Source organism: Rousettus aegyptiacus, unplaced genomic scaffold (assembly GCF_014176215.1).
Source record: "Rousettus aegyptiacus isolate mRouAeg1 unplaced genomic scaffold, mRouAeg1.p scaffold_m13_p_4, whole genome shotgun sequence".
NCBI classification, from domain to species: domain Eukaryota; kingdom Metazoa; phylum Chordata; class Mammalia; order Chiroptera; family Pteropodidae; genus Rousettus; species Rousettus aegyptiacus.
The window spans coordinates 95428000-95445387 of NW_023416307.1; the positions used below are offsets into that span (position 1 = coordinate 95428000).

Below are 17388 nucleotides of genomic sequence, written 5' to 3' on the forward strand. Positions count from 1 at the left end.
AAATGTACTCATTTGCTACAATGACCACTGTATCAGTTATTTTTTCTGTGTGTGTGTATTTGTGTGTTTAATCCTCAAACATGAGTTGTTTTTAAGCTACATTTAACAGATATACAGGTATCCCCCACTTTTTGAAAGTTTGTTTTGTGTCTGTGGAAGAGAGACTCTTTTATGATATTGAAACAATGAAGTACAGAGTCTGTCTTTTACTCCATCTTGTTCAAGCCTGTACTTATTAAAGATGGGCTCCAGGATCTACTAGGGCTTTTATGTACTCAATTGGTAACTTCTTGATCAATAAATCTTTCCTCACTCCAAACTCTGACATTTTGAGTTTTGAAGTGCTGAACACTCAAACTTTGGACCAGTAACAATTTGGTGAGTCAGCCAGGAGGTAGTGCCCATGGCAGACCAGCCTCAACTTGGGGTTCCCTCTATGAGTACTGAGCAGCTGCCAAGTCATTTGCCTTGGGGGCTCAGAAGAGGCTTTCCCCAGCTAGCATCTGTCACCCTGAGCATATGCTCTTTTAGAATAAGAAAATGTCTTTGAACTTCAGTCTATCATCTGTTTTGTGGGTTGAGTCACTCTGACGTGCACAGTCTATAATCCCTTCTCTCTATCTGGTCTTTATGGCCCTGGGACAACGCCATCTGCATTTTGGGAGCTTCCATCTCAGAGAAGGATCAGGATTGTTGGGCTCTACCTATTTGTTTATAGTGTCTCTCAGTGAGCTGATGGGCTCATTTGGCAGTAGGGGAATTTGCTGCAGTGTGTCCAATTGGAAACTTGTTTCCCCTCTGCTTGGGCTTTTACCTTGGGATAAACTAATTTTTCTTTGCATTTTTTGGGCACCCTATTGGAGAAGAGAATAGTTTTAGGACTACACTTAGTTTGCAAACCACTTCATCTGCATTCATTTTTTGGTCATTTGAATTTGAAAGTTGTAACTTACCTAGTGTACCTGAAGCTTGGTTAGGTGAGCGCTCAATTTATTATCTTTCTGTGTATTATTTGTGTGTCTACCCAAGGCTTCTTCTTCCACTGTGGGTTTGAAAGTAAAAGGTAAAATAACATTTGCATGTACTTTGCTTGGAAGTAATCTCCATGGCCACCTTCTTCATCTCCAAACATGTGGCACCATCATCTTGTGCTCAGGCTCAATCTCAGCAACATCTTCCTCTATGAAAACCTGCACTTTTACTTTCAAGTATTCTGAAGCAGCTCTTCTCAGTCTCTGAGCTTTCCAACTCTATTGTGCCCACTCACTTCTATTGTTTGTGTTTGTTGACAAGTCCACCTTAAGTAGTACCCTTGAAAGAGAGGATCTATGCTGTCTTGGAAACAATGGAATACATTCTTTGATTGATTATAAATTAATTTTAAACAGCTTTAATAGAATTTTTACAGGATGTAGTCCTTGATTGCCTGAGCAAAAGACCACTGAGTTTTGTAAAAAAAAGTTAGTGTTTTAAAATGAAAGATATGAGATTTCTATATTTATCTGTATTAATACGTATGTCTATGTATATTTATAGCATTATTTCTACCACTGAAGAATATTGCTAATATGTAATATTAAATTAGCGTAAACAAATAAGTTCTTACATGAGCAATCTCAAAAATATAACAGAAACTAACTCAAATGCTTTTCAGAATCATGTGATCTGAAAAAAATATTTGATATTAAAGCTGATTCTGAGTTTGATTTGGTTAAATAGGTAAATTTTTAGAATCATCAGCATTAAATAATAATTTTATTCTACCTGGGTTTATTAGTAAGTTCATGTTACCTCTGTTGCAAAATTTGTCGGCAAGTAAGTTAAATAAATAAAGTAGGATAAAAAGTTTCCTTTATGTTTAAAATGGATCTCTAAATCTTTTTGGAAACTTGGAACTTTAAACTTTTGTTAGCTAAATGATGGATATTTATTGAATATCTAAGTTATTACCAAATGAGTATTGTGAGAAAGTTTTATGTGTGGTTAAGCTTATTAAGATTAAAATAAATTTAATCGAGTAAGTGAATACATATTTCAAAAGTAAGCTGATGAAAAATTGGAGTTGGGTTTTCACTCCCTGCTAAGAAGGACAAAGTTTCCTGGAATATTGCTCTGCTATTTTTATTGTAAGAAAGCTTTCTGCCTAGAAAACAAAGATTCTGTATTTTGTCAAAATAGTTTTCTGTGTTTTATGTCCCTTAATCAGATCCTTGGTTACTTAAAAAAACTTGTCTCCTCAATAGTAATAAATAAGATTTGCTAATAATTATGTTAACTTCTATATTTGTGCTTAAAATTTTATATTTACACTTTGATTAAATAAATAAGTATATCTTCATAATGTACTATGATCCTATTTAGTCAAATGTCTGAAATGTTTGATATATTTTGAAAAACTTCCCAAAATTTAAATTATAAATGGAGTCTTAACCTGGGAATAACTGTGGTATTTCAGAGAGCCCATGGAACACAATAAAAGATTTGCTTCTTCTCCTTACAGAAGAGAAATGTTAAATCGGGCTTATTTTAGCAGGTTTACATTACATGGGAAGATTTATCAAATAGAGAAATAATTATGCTATTTTGTATGCATATATTTTTATTACTAAATGAATGTGCTAGAGATTATAATTTCCAAAATTTTACAACATCCCAATGTAATATTTTCATTTGGTATTTTTTAATAACAATTTATTTTTTACTTATAGTTGGCATACAATACTATATTAGTTTTGAGTGTACATGTAGTGATTAGATATACATATAATTCACAAAGTCATCATCCCAATAAAGCTAGTGCCCCTCTGACACCATATATAGTTATTATAACATTATTAGCTATATTCTTATGCTATACTTTCTATCTCCATTACTATTTTGTAAATACCAATTTGTGCTTCTTAATCCCTTCTCCTTTTTCACCAACCACCACCCCCAAACTCTTTCCCATTTGGTAACACTTAAAATGTTCTCTGCATCTATGAGTTTGTTTCTTTGTTTTGTTCTTTAGATTCCACATATAAGTGCAATCATATGGCATTTGTCTTCTTCTATCCGACTTACTTGACTCAACATACTATCTTCTAGGTCTATAATGATTTATCTTTTCCCATCCCCTTATTTTTAATCTTTGTGTGTCTTTTAATCTGAAGCGAGTCTCTTGTAGGCAGCTTATGTAAAGGTCTTGTTTTCTGATCCATTCAGCCACCATTACTTTTGACTGAAGCATTTAATGCTTTTTCATTTAGGTACTCATTGATAAATATGTAGTTATTGCTATTATTTATTTAGACTTTTGATATATATGTATATATTTTCTTCTTCTTAAAGAAGTCCCTCCAACATTTCCTGTAACACTGGGTTGGTGCTGATGAACTCCTTTAGCTTTTTCTTATCTGAGAAGCTGTTTATCTGTCCTTTGATTCTAAATGATAACTTTACTGGGTAAAGTAATCTTGGTCCTGGGTTTTCCTCACTTTGAATATTTTATGCCAAGCTCTTCTAGTCTGCAAAGTGTCTATTGAGAAATCTGCTGACAGTCTTATGGGTGTTCCCTTGAATATAACTAATTACTTTTCTGTTGCTGCTTTTAATATTCTCTTTGTCTTTTACCTTTGGCATTTTAATTATGATTGGGTGTCCTCTGCTATACCACCCTCTATGTCACTTACTCAATCCTTCATTTCATCAACTTTGTCGATTGCCTCTAATGTATTCTTTATCTCAAATATTGTATTTTTCATATGTGACTGGCTCCCTATTATATTTTCCATCTCCATTTTTATTTTTATTTCGTTTTACCTCTTTGTTAAAGTTATCACTGAGTCCATCTACTCCTTCCCTAAGTTCCTTGAGCATCCTTATAACCCATGTTTTGAACTCTGCATCTGGCATATTGCTTGTCTCCATTTCAGTTAATTCTTTTTCTAGACCTTTGTTCTGCTCTTTCATGTAGAACATGCTTCCTTATCTCCTCATTTTGGCTATATCCCTATGTCTGTTTCTATGTATTAAGTAGGGCTACTAAGTCTCCTGGTCTTAGAGTGGCTTTGTGTAATAGGTATGCTATGAGGTCCTTTGGCACAAAATTTAGAGAGGTTCAGCCATAGGCCAAGTTCAGCTCCAGCCTGTGTACCTCTGGGGCCACTTGGTAAAAATCACCAAGTAATTCACAGATGGCTACCACTCATGCTAGGCTTATAGGTGCTTTGAGGGGTCAAGTCAGAAAATTAGACCAGCCTCAGGGCTTGAGGCTGCTCAGCAAGAGTTATAGGGCATGCTGAGGCCAGATGCTGCTTTTTTGGGTTTTGTGAGCTTTTGAGAGTTTCTATGAAAGTTCACATTAGGAGCCAAGATAGCCCATTTATATTGAATAAAATCACTGGAAGTGGCTTATGTGGGCCCACAAGTTGGGAGAAGTAAGGTCTGAAAATCCCCTGGGTGGACCAACCTGTGTTATTTGATAGCACCCGCATCTGCAGACTGGGAATGACGAAGGCTCAACAATGAAACTTTTTGCCTGCACCTCTGTCTGGGAGCAAGCCATCCCTCCAGCCCAGTATCTAAAGTTGGACACTCAGCACTTCCCCATACATTCTTGCAGCCCTGGAGTAGCTGCCCCAGTGCTGGAACTCAAAGTGAGTGAGTCCACTAGTGAGTAAGGCTGGGAGTGGGCCCTTAAGCTCTCAGCTTTCCACAGCCCTCTGTCTCCCTCAGGCACAATCTCCACTGATTTTGACAATCAAAGGTTGTGGGGACTTCTCTTTCCAGCACTGGAACCTTGGGCTGGTTTGCTCAGTGTGTGGCCAGGACCTCTCCTTAGATCCTTAGATGGGAGAGGTGGCTTTGCAGCCAAGATAGCCCTTTTGATTCTTGGCTGACACTCATGGTTGTGGAACTGGAACGTTTAGCATCTTTGCCCCTCTTAATGTTTTGAGGTGACCTATTACTTGAAGTGACCTAGTTGTAAGACTTCTGTCCAACCAGACCTCTGGTGACTCCACATAGTAATTGCTCTGTTATATTAATTATTTTGATATAATTTTAGTGTGGTCGTGAGACAAGGTATGCATAGCCTTTACCTTCTATGCCATCTTGAATCCTTCCCATTGGATATCTTAATATGTTATGTTACAAAGAAAAGCAAATTCCTTTGTCAGTCAGTAGCATTATAATCAGATTTGTAACCATTTTAAGTTTTTTTTTTTTTTGACTTGTTTTCAAATACAGTTTTCTGAGTGACATCAGAAGCACGGTGGAGTGAGAGATGTCCCTAATCTCTCCCTTTGAAATACCAGTAAGCCATCTACATCCATGCTACCCTGAACAAGCTCAGTCCCATCTGATCTCGGAAGCTAAGCAGGGTCGGGCCTGGTTAGTTCTTGGATGGGAAACCACCTAGGAAGACCAGGTGCTGTAGGCGTAAAGAATAAGGGATTTTAACCTGTCGAGGCCCTTGCAATCTGTGAAGTCAACAAAGGGTTCCCTTGCTTAAAAAAAAAAGGAAAGAAGAGTAAGCTGAACATCTAAAACTCAACAAATAACACCTAACTTGTATACGAGCATATCTGAGAAAGTGATTTGTGCATAAGTGCTTCCAGAAATCAGAACCATGGGAGTCTGGGGTGGGGGAGGGAGTAGATTAGAAAGAACAAAAAAGCCCCCTTTCACAACCAGAGTTCCCTGCAGAAGGAGGAGAAGGGAAAAAATTGCAGCCACTTTCCTGAAGAGCCCTGTCAGAGGAATCTGTGAGCTCCATACAGCAGAGCCCAGAGTTCAGGGCAACAGCTGAGTCTTAGCAGCTGTGCTTGTGAAGCACGAGGCTGAGATATGACTAGCCAGCAACCCCTACCCATCAACCCAGAGCATGCCCTCCCTCTACCTCATATCCTCAAACACCATGGACCTCCAGGACAATTTGAGTAAACACTACCAAAATTATTTCTAACACTGACAGGGACTGAGATCGAAGATAATGATTGTGATTGAATATTTGTAAGAAAAAAGAAGCATTAGTAAGTCTCAAAGCAGGGATCTAAGATTCTTGGACACTACCTACTGGAAATCAAAAGAAAAACACCTTCTTAACAACAGGCTAAAGAGAGGCATCTATATAATAAATAATTATGGAAAAACAAAAAGCAGAATACATTCCCATTAATGCCCAAGTCAAGAAATAGTCCATCAAACACCATGAAAAACCATGGTGACAAGGTAGCTCAGAAAGAAAATAAGCTTAAAGAAATAGAAATATGCAACTTAAATGACAGAGAATTTGGGTTGTACTTCTGAAAAAACTCGATGAGATCCAAAATAACTCAAATCAACAACTTCAGGAGTTGAGAAAAAAATAGACTAGCAGAATGAGATTTTGTTAGCAAGATGATTGAAACCCTAAAAAAGAAACAAATAAAACTACTAGAGATGAAGAACACACTAAAAGAAATGAAAAATGAAATAGCAAGCTTAGGAAATAGAGTCAATCAAATGGAGGAAAGGCTCAGTGATATATAAAACAGAAATCTAGAAATAACTCAGAAGAAAGAAGAGAGATGGGCCAAAAAACAAAATACAGTTTTCTGAGAATAAATTTTTAGATCATACCTTTAAACTGGGTGAAGATTTATAGATCTCTACTTGATTTATAAAATGCTGGTGAAAGATCAAAATAAACAAGAATTGAATCTATGGAACTCAGTGGACTAAAAATAATTAAAATTTTAATAACTTTGTTTAAAATAATTCTGATTTTCTAATCTTTTTGTTTTCAAGATAAAAGAAAAGTTGATTCTTTTAGAACAGTTTAGTAAATTATACCTTTGTAAGCAGTATTGAAACATTTATAATTTTCTCTCTATTTGACTCTCCAGAATTTGGAGACTCTGAATGAGTATTACTATTTGTATAGAAATATGGCTGTTTACATGAATTCAATAAGAATCGGTTCTCTTTATAACAGAACACATTTAGAAACAGGTTGTTATTACCAAGACTCTGACTAGAATGCCACATTTGAGAGATATGCATAGATTCCTATGTCCTCAGAAAGCTTTAAGGAATTCAAGTTGACTTTGAAAGCCCCTTGAAAAAAAACAGTCTAGTACCTTGCTTACATAGTTCATAACAGTCTTTTCACATAAGGAATAAAAGTTGCTTTCCTGGGAAATGCAAAATAAGAGGAGATACAAAAAGGAACCTCAAGAACCTGAAGAATTCACCCAAATCTATAGCTATTACAGGCGAACTCTGATGGCTAGGATGTAACTTGGCTTCTTAGACTTGAGAGGCTAATTAAAATTCAATCTGCAGAGGGTAGAGGGGAGAGTAGAGGGGGTAGTTAGATGGGGTAAAGGAGGTCAAATATGTAAGAAAAAATTTGTTTTAAATTTAATAACAAATTTAAATGAATGAATGAATGAATAAATAAATAAATAAATAAAGTTCATTCTGGAGATTCCTTATGAAATTCCAACAAAGCCGATTTGATCAATTGTTATTCTTATTGTATTTATACAAATAATCAGGCCAAACTTATTGCAACTAGACTTATGCAATAAAATATTCTTAATTTTGCTATCCTTGATAATAACAAGGATGATTTTAGAGAGAAAAATTGCTTCACTAGAATGCAAAGTTGTAGATATTGGTTTCTAGTTGAGTTAATTGCGTTTGATTTGTGAACTAGACTGGATTCTAAATTTTTCTAGTGAAAATGTTTGGCTACAACTCTCAGAACTAGTGTTTCACTTTGCTCTCATCCTTTGCTTGGAACTTTGAGAACTAAAACTGTTTTATGTTTTTTGTTTTATGAGCCTTGCATTTGCAGACTGCAGCTAAACAATATGATATAAGTAGAGAAATCATCACGACAGCTCATGCTTGTGTTTGACAATTAGAAAAACATGAGTGACGAGAATAGAGGCCCAACTGAGAGAATTCTCTCAACCTCTCCCTGAAATACCCATTTACAGTTAAAAATTACTATTACAAGATAGTAAAACCACAGAAATAACCTCTTGTTTAGTTCAGCCACAAGCACTTGTGCAGTTAGTATGTATACTGTCCTTTCCTAATCTTAGCCTCATTATACCATCATTATAATATACATATACCTGGAAGCTCATGAATCTAATTATAACAGATTGAATTCTGAGTAACTACATGCATAGTAACAAGGGGTTATATAAGAGCGAAGTGTCAATCAAAGTGACCTCACATGCAAATTATCTAATACCACTCTCATAATCACCTTTCATGACTACAATATAAGGTATCTTCCAAACCCTGCAGTGCTGTAGTCAACCGTGACATAGCCCATGTCTCTCTGGAAACATAACTTAATAAATCTTACTTTTCTTAAATTTTGCTGATCTGTAATTCTTTACTGCATCAGTGAAAAGAACCAAGGTCTCTCAGCGCCACCAGGGCAATGATGGATTTAGATTGCCCCCAACAGTAATACTTGGATGGTCTCAGTGACTGATGTGTAGTTTGCCTGAGTGCCTGGTGACATCATCAGAGACATTTGATTGCAGATCAGGAGACTGTCAGATTGTCACTGCCTCCTTTTTTTCCAGCAAAAGTAAAGCTTGGCTCCTTCTAGCTGAAGGTCTTCTGGACTAACAGCCTTATAGACTCAGACATTAGTTTGTAATTTGATCTGATTATTAATCTTTGTTTTCCTTTTATTTTCATAAATCTTACCAAATATTGGTGTAATAGAATTTAAGTCATACTGGCCTATTCTACTGCTTAAGCTCCTACAGACCACCTTAGAATCCTTGGCACATGGCTTCCTAGACAATAAGATTGCTTTAGATTACTTGTTAGTTAAACAAAGAAGTGTTTGTACAGTGGCTCTCTGTTTTTTTTTTTTTTAAATGGATTTCAGAATCTAATAGGGCTCTTAGATCCTCACTCAGTTGGCACCTTCTTGATCAATAAAATTTTCCTTACTTCAAACTCTGACATTTTGAGTTTTGACATTTTGAAGTGTCAGGCCCATGAACTTTGGACCAGTGACAATATGATTACTGCCAGACTTGCGAGCTGGACTTGGGCCAGAACTGAGATTGCTTACTGCAACCCCCACCTAGAGACTGTCTGATCATAATCTGTATTCATTCTGTCATAAATCAGCACCTGTCCCTTGCCTCCCGCTACATGTTGATTCCTGGAACAGGCTGTTGTCCTGACTTGCTCAAGCCCTGTTACTGTTGGGGTGTCTCCTCAGTGGCATGGGATGGTAAGAACACAAAAGTACAATTAGCATTTTTCCTTGGGCCTTCTCTATTGACTCAGCAAAGAATCACATGTAAGTGAGTATTAGGAAAAGATTTATTAAAGGTCTATTTTAGAAGGAGATGGGCCACTCTAAGGAAGTCTGCAGCCCTGTGGAATTTGGAAGGTGAAAAGGGAAAATAAATAAAAGAAAGAGTATGCCCCAAAGAAGGAGCAGGTTTTCAACCAAGAGAGCTGTAATAACACAGAAGTAGGAAGGTCCGTGCTATATTTGAGCTATGGTGGATGGTTACAAAGGAGTTCCTAGGTGATTGGCACATGAGATCATTTTGATTGACACTTGACTGCTATATAACTCTGCATAGTGTACATGTGTTTGCCCAGAATTCAGCCTATTATAATTAGACTCATGAACTTCTGGGTATAAACGTGGTATTATAATGATAGCACAATGAGGGTGAGGTTGTGGGCAGGTTAGTGTAGTACCTCTGTGTATGCATCTGTGGCCAGATTAAACCAGCTATAGGTTATGGCCCACCTGTCCTTTGTCTCTGGAATGCAAGAGGGATTCTTTAACTACCAACAGAGTGTTATTTGGGTGGTCTCTGGGCTGGGCCTCATTCCTTTTTCCCTTGTTACTAATGTCTGACTAGGTACCTATAACACTAAAATAATTTGCCATAGCCAGAAGCATTCATGTGCTAGTACCTGTAACTATCCTTTTATTTACCCAATATATTTTGTTGGCTCCTTCCAAGTGGCATGCAGGATATCCGCTTTGTCTTATAGCTACCCAAGAAGCGACTCATATATAAGTTTCCTTGAATAAATTTTGTTAATTGCAAGACTGGAATGATCTTCCTCTTTCTTGGGTCTTGCCCTGTCTTCCACTATGGAGATGCATTTCCAGTCTCAGGGCTTTTCCCTAGGTCCATATGTACTAATGACATCACTTTGCTTTTATAAAAGCACTACATTAGCACCTGTTTTCACAAACCAAAATAAATCTAAAGGGGATTTTCACTTTTATGAAAAAAGGCAAAAAGTGAAAATAATGTTTAGAGTTGGTTTTGGAAGGAGCCCCTGTCGAGGCAGAGCACACCCAGAACAGCAAGAGTTGCACTGCCAAGCTTCTGCCCTGAGAACTACACTCAGCATCTCAGCATCAAGCTACCATAGCTTTGAACTGTATCAGTAAACATCTGTGCTTTATCTCTATTTAGTTTGAGCTTCCACTAACAAGACGAGTCTTAAGGTAATTTCTTCTTACTTTTAGTCATTTTGGCTTATGAAAGGTTTCATAAGGATTATCTACTTTCAGATAGTAGGGAAACCTGTATATGTATCCGTATCTGTCTATGATAACAAAATCATTTGTGTTTGAAAATTAAGTTGATTTTCTGTGAAGATGAAAAGAGCTTATAACTGCAGTATATGTATCTGAAAGCAATATTGATTCCATTCTCTACCAACAAAATAGGTAAGTAGGGCTTAGTACCCTTGTTGTATGGGACATTTTCTTGATACAATGGTAAACTCCAACTACACTAACAAGAAAGCTTTTCCAGTGGTCACAGAACAGAAAGGTTTGCATACCAAATTAAAATGCTCAAATCACAAGGTTTATTAAGTGCATTTAATACACATAGCATGAAGCAGGGTGATAGAGATAGAGCATGTTAACATATTTAGAATAAAGTGCAAGTGTGTTGGAAGAATTATACTACCTGAATCTGTATTATACAATATTTAATTGTCCTGTCTCTTTTGCCTTTCTTTTGATGTCATGGTTACCAGAATGATCGTTGAGGTTTAAGCAAAAAATCCCATTTAGGGGAGATGCCCAGGGCAAATGACATACTCTTGCTTTATCAGAGAGATAGAGGACAAATTGCCTGGTTAACAGCTATAGCTTGCCAATTAACTTGCTAAACAGTGATCAGTTTTATGTAAATTCTTGGGTATAGAATTATCATGCCCCAAACGGGCGTCATCAATTGGTGACTGAATTAAGACCTCATGAATAATGAATGTTTCATATGACTCATGCATATTGTATGCATCCTATTATTTAGTGCCTCTGGTACTTCATGCATATTTAGATCCTCATGAATAATCAGTTCTCTTGGTTCTTCCAATGTATTTGTATTTGACTCATATGTACTCTACTTTCTAACTCCTTACTTATACTCAACACAGATTATGAATTTCATCAATTTTTCCCTTGGTAAAACCAAATATTCTCAAATAGTACAACAAATAGTTTCCCCTAAGCTATTGAATTCTGAACTGCTTTAAACTAGTTAAAATAATCAAGATTTTTAAAACATAGGGAAAACGGTCTATCTATTATTTTCATGGATGTGTAGTATGTAGCTAGATAGATAAATAATTAGATGGATAATAAAAAGATGATTGTATTCACATATAATCATATATAACAGCTATATAAGAAGTGTTTTAATTTGGAAACATGGGAGTCACAAGGTACATACTTAAGAAAAATTTTAAATTTATTTTTTGAAAATTAACACATTTAACTAGTTGATAAGAGATTCAATGATGATATTATATCAAAGCAAGTATTCTTTAAAAGAGGTGAATAACTAGAAACACAAAATTACTTTATAAAATTAAAAGGATGAATGAAGTGTTAAAATTCCTATCTTTTTGTTTTTTGAAAGAAAACACTATTAAATATCACCAATTTTTTTCTATACTCTCTATTTTTACTAAAAGTAGTATTCTCAGTGAATTGTCGAGAGTTCTGTGTTTCCTTCAAACTGATTTATGAAAATATATTAAATCTGGAAATAATATAATGTATAATGTTTCTAGTTTGTACTACTCTAAGTATTAACTAACTTAATTACCTAGCAGAATCCAGTGTATGTCAACCTTGACATATTCTATCTGTATGGTATACTGTTTGGGTAGTTTCAGGTGGTAAAAATACATCAATTTTAGATTATAAACTAGTGTCTTGATTTGTGTATATGTGAATGTTAGGGATAAAGGTAGTGATAATGGTATAAGCTTCTCTTTGAACCCCAATACCAGCATGGAAGGAAGAAGGTGATGATGCACCTGCTTAGAAGAAAATAGGACAGGAGAGAATCAACCTTGATACAGAATATAAATTTAAAATTGGCACAAAAATATACACATTAGGCTCTTGTTTTAAATAGTAGAGCCACATTTATTTTTCACTGTTAAACTTTTTTTGTTCCTTTAGTTATCAGAATAAAATGAGAGCAGTCATAGACTACAAAGAAATTTAAGTTTTATGTGTGTGTGTGCATATGTATGTGTAAAGTTGAATATAACAGTGATTTGAGCAGTTCTAACTTTGATCTACATATTTTAATTTCAAATTACACAAAGAAAAATAAATATTAATTTTACAAAAGTTGGCTATAAATCTTCAGTTCCAATCATTAAAAATGTACTAATTTAAAGTACATTAACTGACCAATTGGAATCGAATGGCTGCACTTAGCCATGCATCATTCTAAAATCTATCAGAACCTAAAGAACATGTTTAGGAGAATGTTAGCAAAATTCAATCAACCTGAGTTTGTTCATGTGACACTACCATGAACCAAGAAGAAATAAAAATACCCAGTCTCTTGTTTACCAACTTTTATTATTGAATTGTCTTGTAAGTGAGCACTTATAAGTCTGCTTCTGCTACCATGTATCTCTTTAATAATCGTTTCTGTCAGTGATTTCAGAGAAGTTCTAAAAGGCAAGCACAATCAAAACTTTTACACGCTATGGTTTTTCATACATGAATTACATCTGAAGCAGGAACCACTTTAGTGAGATACAATTGCATATAATAAAGTACAGATAAAGACTTAATACAATGAGTTTTGACATGTACTCACCTGTGAAATCAACTCTCCAGAAGATATAGAGCACTGCTATCACCGAAATTCCCTTGTGTCCCTTTCCAGTTATTCCTTTCAAGAAAATGCTATTCTAATTTCTCTAATCAAAAATTAGTTTTTCCTAACTGTTAACTTTAAATAAATAGAATCATACTGCATACACACTTCCGTCTTTAATTAACATAATCCTGTAAGGGTTCATCTTCGGTATGTCAGCAAATCAGTCCTTTAAATTGCTGCAAATTGTTTATCCCTTCTCCTGTTGATGGATATTTATTTGGTTTTGCTATTATGAAAAAGGTACTATGACATATTTGTACAAGTATTTTTATGGCACATTTGGAAAATTAGTCAAAAGTATATGGGTATAATTCTGAAATTTGTATTCTGTTCCAATAATCTATTCATTGTCTCAGTAAATACTGTAACTTTACGGTAAACTTAATATATTGCAGAATTTAATTTTCTAAACCTTTAGTGTTGATGAAGTTGATGTTTGTAAATTTATTATGAAGTTCTTGCCAGGTTGTGGATCAGGGTTATCCTGACCTCACAAAAACAGGTGGAAAGTTTTCCTACTCTATTTTCTTGAATATTTTTTTAAATTGTTTGCTTGTTTAAGATCAGTATGTCTTTCTTAAATATTTGATAGAATTCACATGAGACCGTCTAGGTCAAGAGTTTTCTTGGTGGAAAGATTTTCCTTTGGAATTTGTTTCTTTAACAAATACAGGGTTATTCATCTTGTCTTTCTTCTTGTGTTCATTTTAGTAAACTGTATTTTTCAAAAAACTTATCTCTTTCATCTATCCTAAGGTAAAGGTAATTAGCACAAAATTCTTCATAATATGTGTTTAACCTTTTCATATCTATAAGATCTTTGTCCTATTTCCTTTCATTTCTGATATTAGTAATTAGCGTTTCATACATTTTTCTTCATCAAGCTTGTTAGGAGTTTATCAACCATCTTAATCTTTCCAAAGAACCACTTTCTACTTTATTGTTTGTATAATTTCTATTTAAGCGATTCACTTAAATAGAATTATATGTCTTTTCCCTTATTGATTTTTTTGCTCTCATTTTTCTGTCTGCTTGAGATGGAAATTTCGATTATTGAGTTTAAAATTTTCTAATTTTATAAAGTAAATAGTTTTAGCTGTATCCTACATTTTGATATACTGTGTTTTTATTAATATTTGTTTTGAAATATGTTTAGTTTCCTTGTAATTTCATCTTTGGCAAATAGATTTTAAAATATCTTTATTTATTTTTCACCTACTTGGGGTTATCTAGATTATTTTTTTGAATTATTAATGTAACTCCATTTTAGTCAGAAACATTTTGTATAATTTTCATCCTTGAAATTTATTGAAAATGTTTTTCTTTTCAACTATATTATTTATTCATGTATACTTGAAAAGAATGTGTTCTTTTTAGTTGATAGATTGAGTGAATTTTAAATGTTTATTTAGTTGTTTTACAAAGTTCTGAGAGATGTTAAAGTTGCCAACTGTGAGTATAGATTTGTATATTTCTCCCTTTATTTTGATCAATTTTTGTTTCATATGCTCTAAAGTTCTATTAAAATATTTCCATCTTTGATTAATTGATCCTTTTATCATTATAAAATGCCCTTCTTCATTTCTAGTAGTACTTGATTTATGTCAGCTTCATATAGTATTAATGTAGTCACTCCAGGTTTCTAATATGTAGTATTTGCATTTATATACAAAGTTAATTCCTTATAAGTAGCATATAATTAGATCCTGCTACTTTTTAACTGTGACAGTTCACTTTTTAATTGGAGTGTTTAAATTCATTTATATTTAATGCGATTATTTATATAGTCATCTCTAAGACTACAATTTTGCTATTTTTATAAGTATTTCCTCTCTTTTTGCTCTTTTGATGCTGCTTTACTGCTGCCTTTAGAACTTATAAAATATTACCTATATTCAACTGTATTACTTTCTTTTTCTCTCTTTCTCTTTTAGTTGTTGCTCTAAAGAGTACAACATAATTTTTAACTTAAAATTTTCAGTACTTAGTTACCATTTTAATTATTTCTGTAAATTGAAAAATTCAACAAGTATCATGCTGAAGAATTTATTCGGCATTTCTTGCAGTGCTAATCTGCTAGCAACGAATTCTCTCAGCTTTAATTTATCAGAAAATATAATCTAGATAATTTTAACTACATATAGAATTCTAGTATTATTTTTGTATGTACTGTAAAATATAATTTTATTGTCTTCTGTTTTGCTGTTATTGTTGATGTGAAGTCAGCACTGTCAATTTATCTCCTGTATGTGTGTATGTGTGTTTTGCCAAAAATATTTTTATCATAAATACAATAGTTACTTATTTACCTTTAAAAATTATATTGCATTTAATAGTATTTATTGATTATTCCCTCTTTAAATAATTTTCTATTCTCTTTGTTAATAACAACAGAAAACAAACCATCCAATCGAAAAATGGGCAGAGGACCTGAAGAGATACTTCTCCTAAGAAGAGGTACAAATGGTGAACAAACATATGAAAAGATGCTCATCATCACTAGCTATCAGGGAAAAGCAAATCAAAACTACAGTGAGAATAACTATAATCTCACCTGTTAGAATAACTATAATCAACAGGACATATAACAAATGTCAGAGAAGATGGGAAGAAAAAAGAACCCTTATACACTGCTGGTGGGACTGTAAATTGGTACAGCCATTATGAAAAACAGTATGGAGGTTCCACAAAAAACTAAAATTGATCTATCATGTGATCCAGCAATCTCTCCACTTGGTATTTACCACAAAGACTTGAAAATCCACAACTGAAAAGATATTTGCACACCAATGTTCATAGCAGCATTATCCACAGTATGTTTTCTTAAATGACTGATTTTAGGACTTTATCCACATCTTTAGTATTCAGTAATTAGACTCCCATGTGCCTAGGTTTGGCTTTCTGAACTACTTATATATAATGGATGAATCATTTTAAGTAATTTTGGGAAAATTACATCAATTATTTCTTTAGATATTTTCTGCCCAATCCTCTTTCCTTTCTACTGTGACTTTGATAACATCTTCATTAATTTATGTGGTAATGTCCCATGTCACTGTCTTTTTGTGTGAGTTTGCTTTATTTTGTATAACTTCAGTTGGTATTTTTCTATGTCATTGATTCTTTCTTTTACACTGTTCATATTGTAGCTTTATATATACTTTTTATTTTAGCAATCATTCTTTTTTATTCTAGAATATATTTTGTTTTTCTAATTCTAATTTTATTGCTGAGATTTTCTGCCTTTCCTCTCATCTTTCCATCTATTCTTGTAAATATCTGATAAACAAATTTTAAAGTCTTTTTATGCTAGTTCCAATATTGGAGTTATTTGAGCAATTAGTTTCCATTAATTTTTCTCTCTATTGCACATTCTATTTCTTGTTTCTCCAATTTTTTTATAATTTTTAGTTGGATATTGGGTATTGTGTACAATTTAATAGTATCATATGAGCAAAATTATTTGTTTTTTGTTTTATTTGTTTTTCCCAAAAAGTACAATCTTTTTAATAGGACTAGTCACTAAGTGAAAAGTTGATCCTTCATATTCATATCAATAATCAATTTGTTCTGTGCCTAAGCAACAGATTTAAGAACATTTGTTTCAGGTTTATAGCTGCTTATTACACAAATATTAACATATTTGTTCATGTATTTAGTTTTATTATAATTTCACTATTTAAACATGAAGAGACGTAGAATATTTACAAGCTAAAATAACTTCAAAATATCACAGGACTAGTAGTTGCCTAATGTAATTGCACATACATAATATTTTGCTCATACAGCCTCTTAATTGTATAACATGAAGAAACATTCCCAAAAATCCCAACAGCAGAATAACAAATACTTAGGGAGACAAGTGCCACAGCATAATCAAGGTATACTTTGCATCAATATTTTTTTAATAACGAAATTACATAATTTTTTAAACATATCGATATGAAACAAAAACTGTGTGTGTATGTGCATGTGTGTGTATAAATATTAGCATCTAAAGATAATCCATTGACCAGCAAAAAAGTATTATTGCAAATGGTGTTGAAAAAAATGATAATGAGCTGAAAAATTAAGAATGTACAGAATATAAATCATGCATATTTTCAATGACATAAATTTATACATATTTGCAAAATTACAAAGACAGGAAAGAATAAAAAGAATCATTTTAAATGTTGCTGGAGTGAGTATGATA

At 33.7% G+C, this 17388-nt stretch overlaps 1 pseudogene; it reads left to right on the forward strand.

The window, feature by feature from the left end:
* The first annotated feature begins 5303 nt into the window (after positions 1–5303).
* LOC118601804 lies at positions 5304–5422 on the forward strand (annotated as a pseudogene).
* Positions 5423–17388: the final 11966 nt, after the last annotated feature.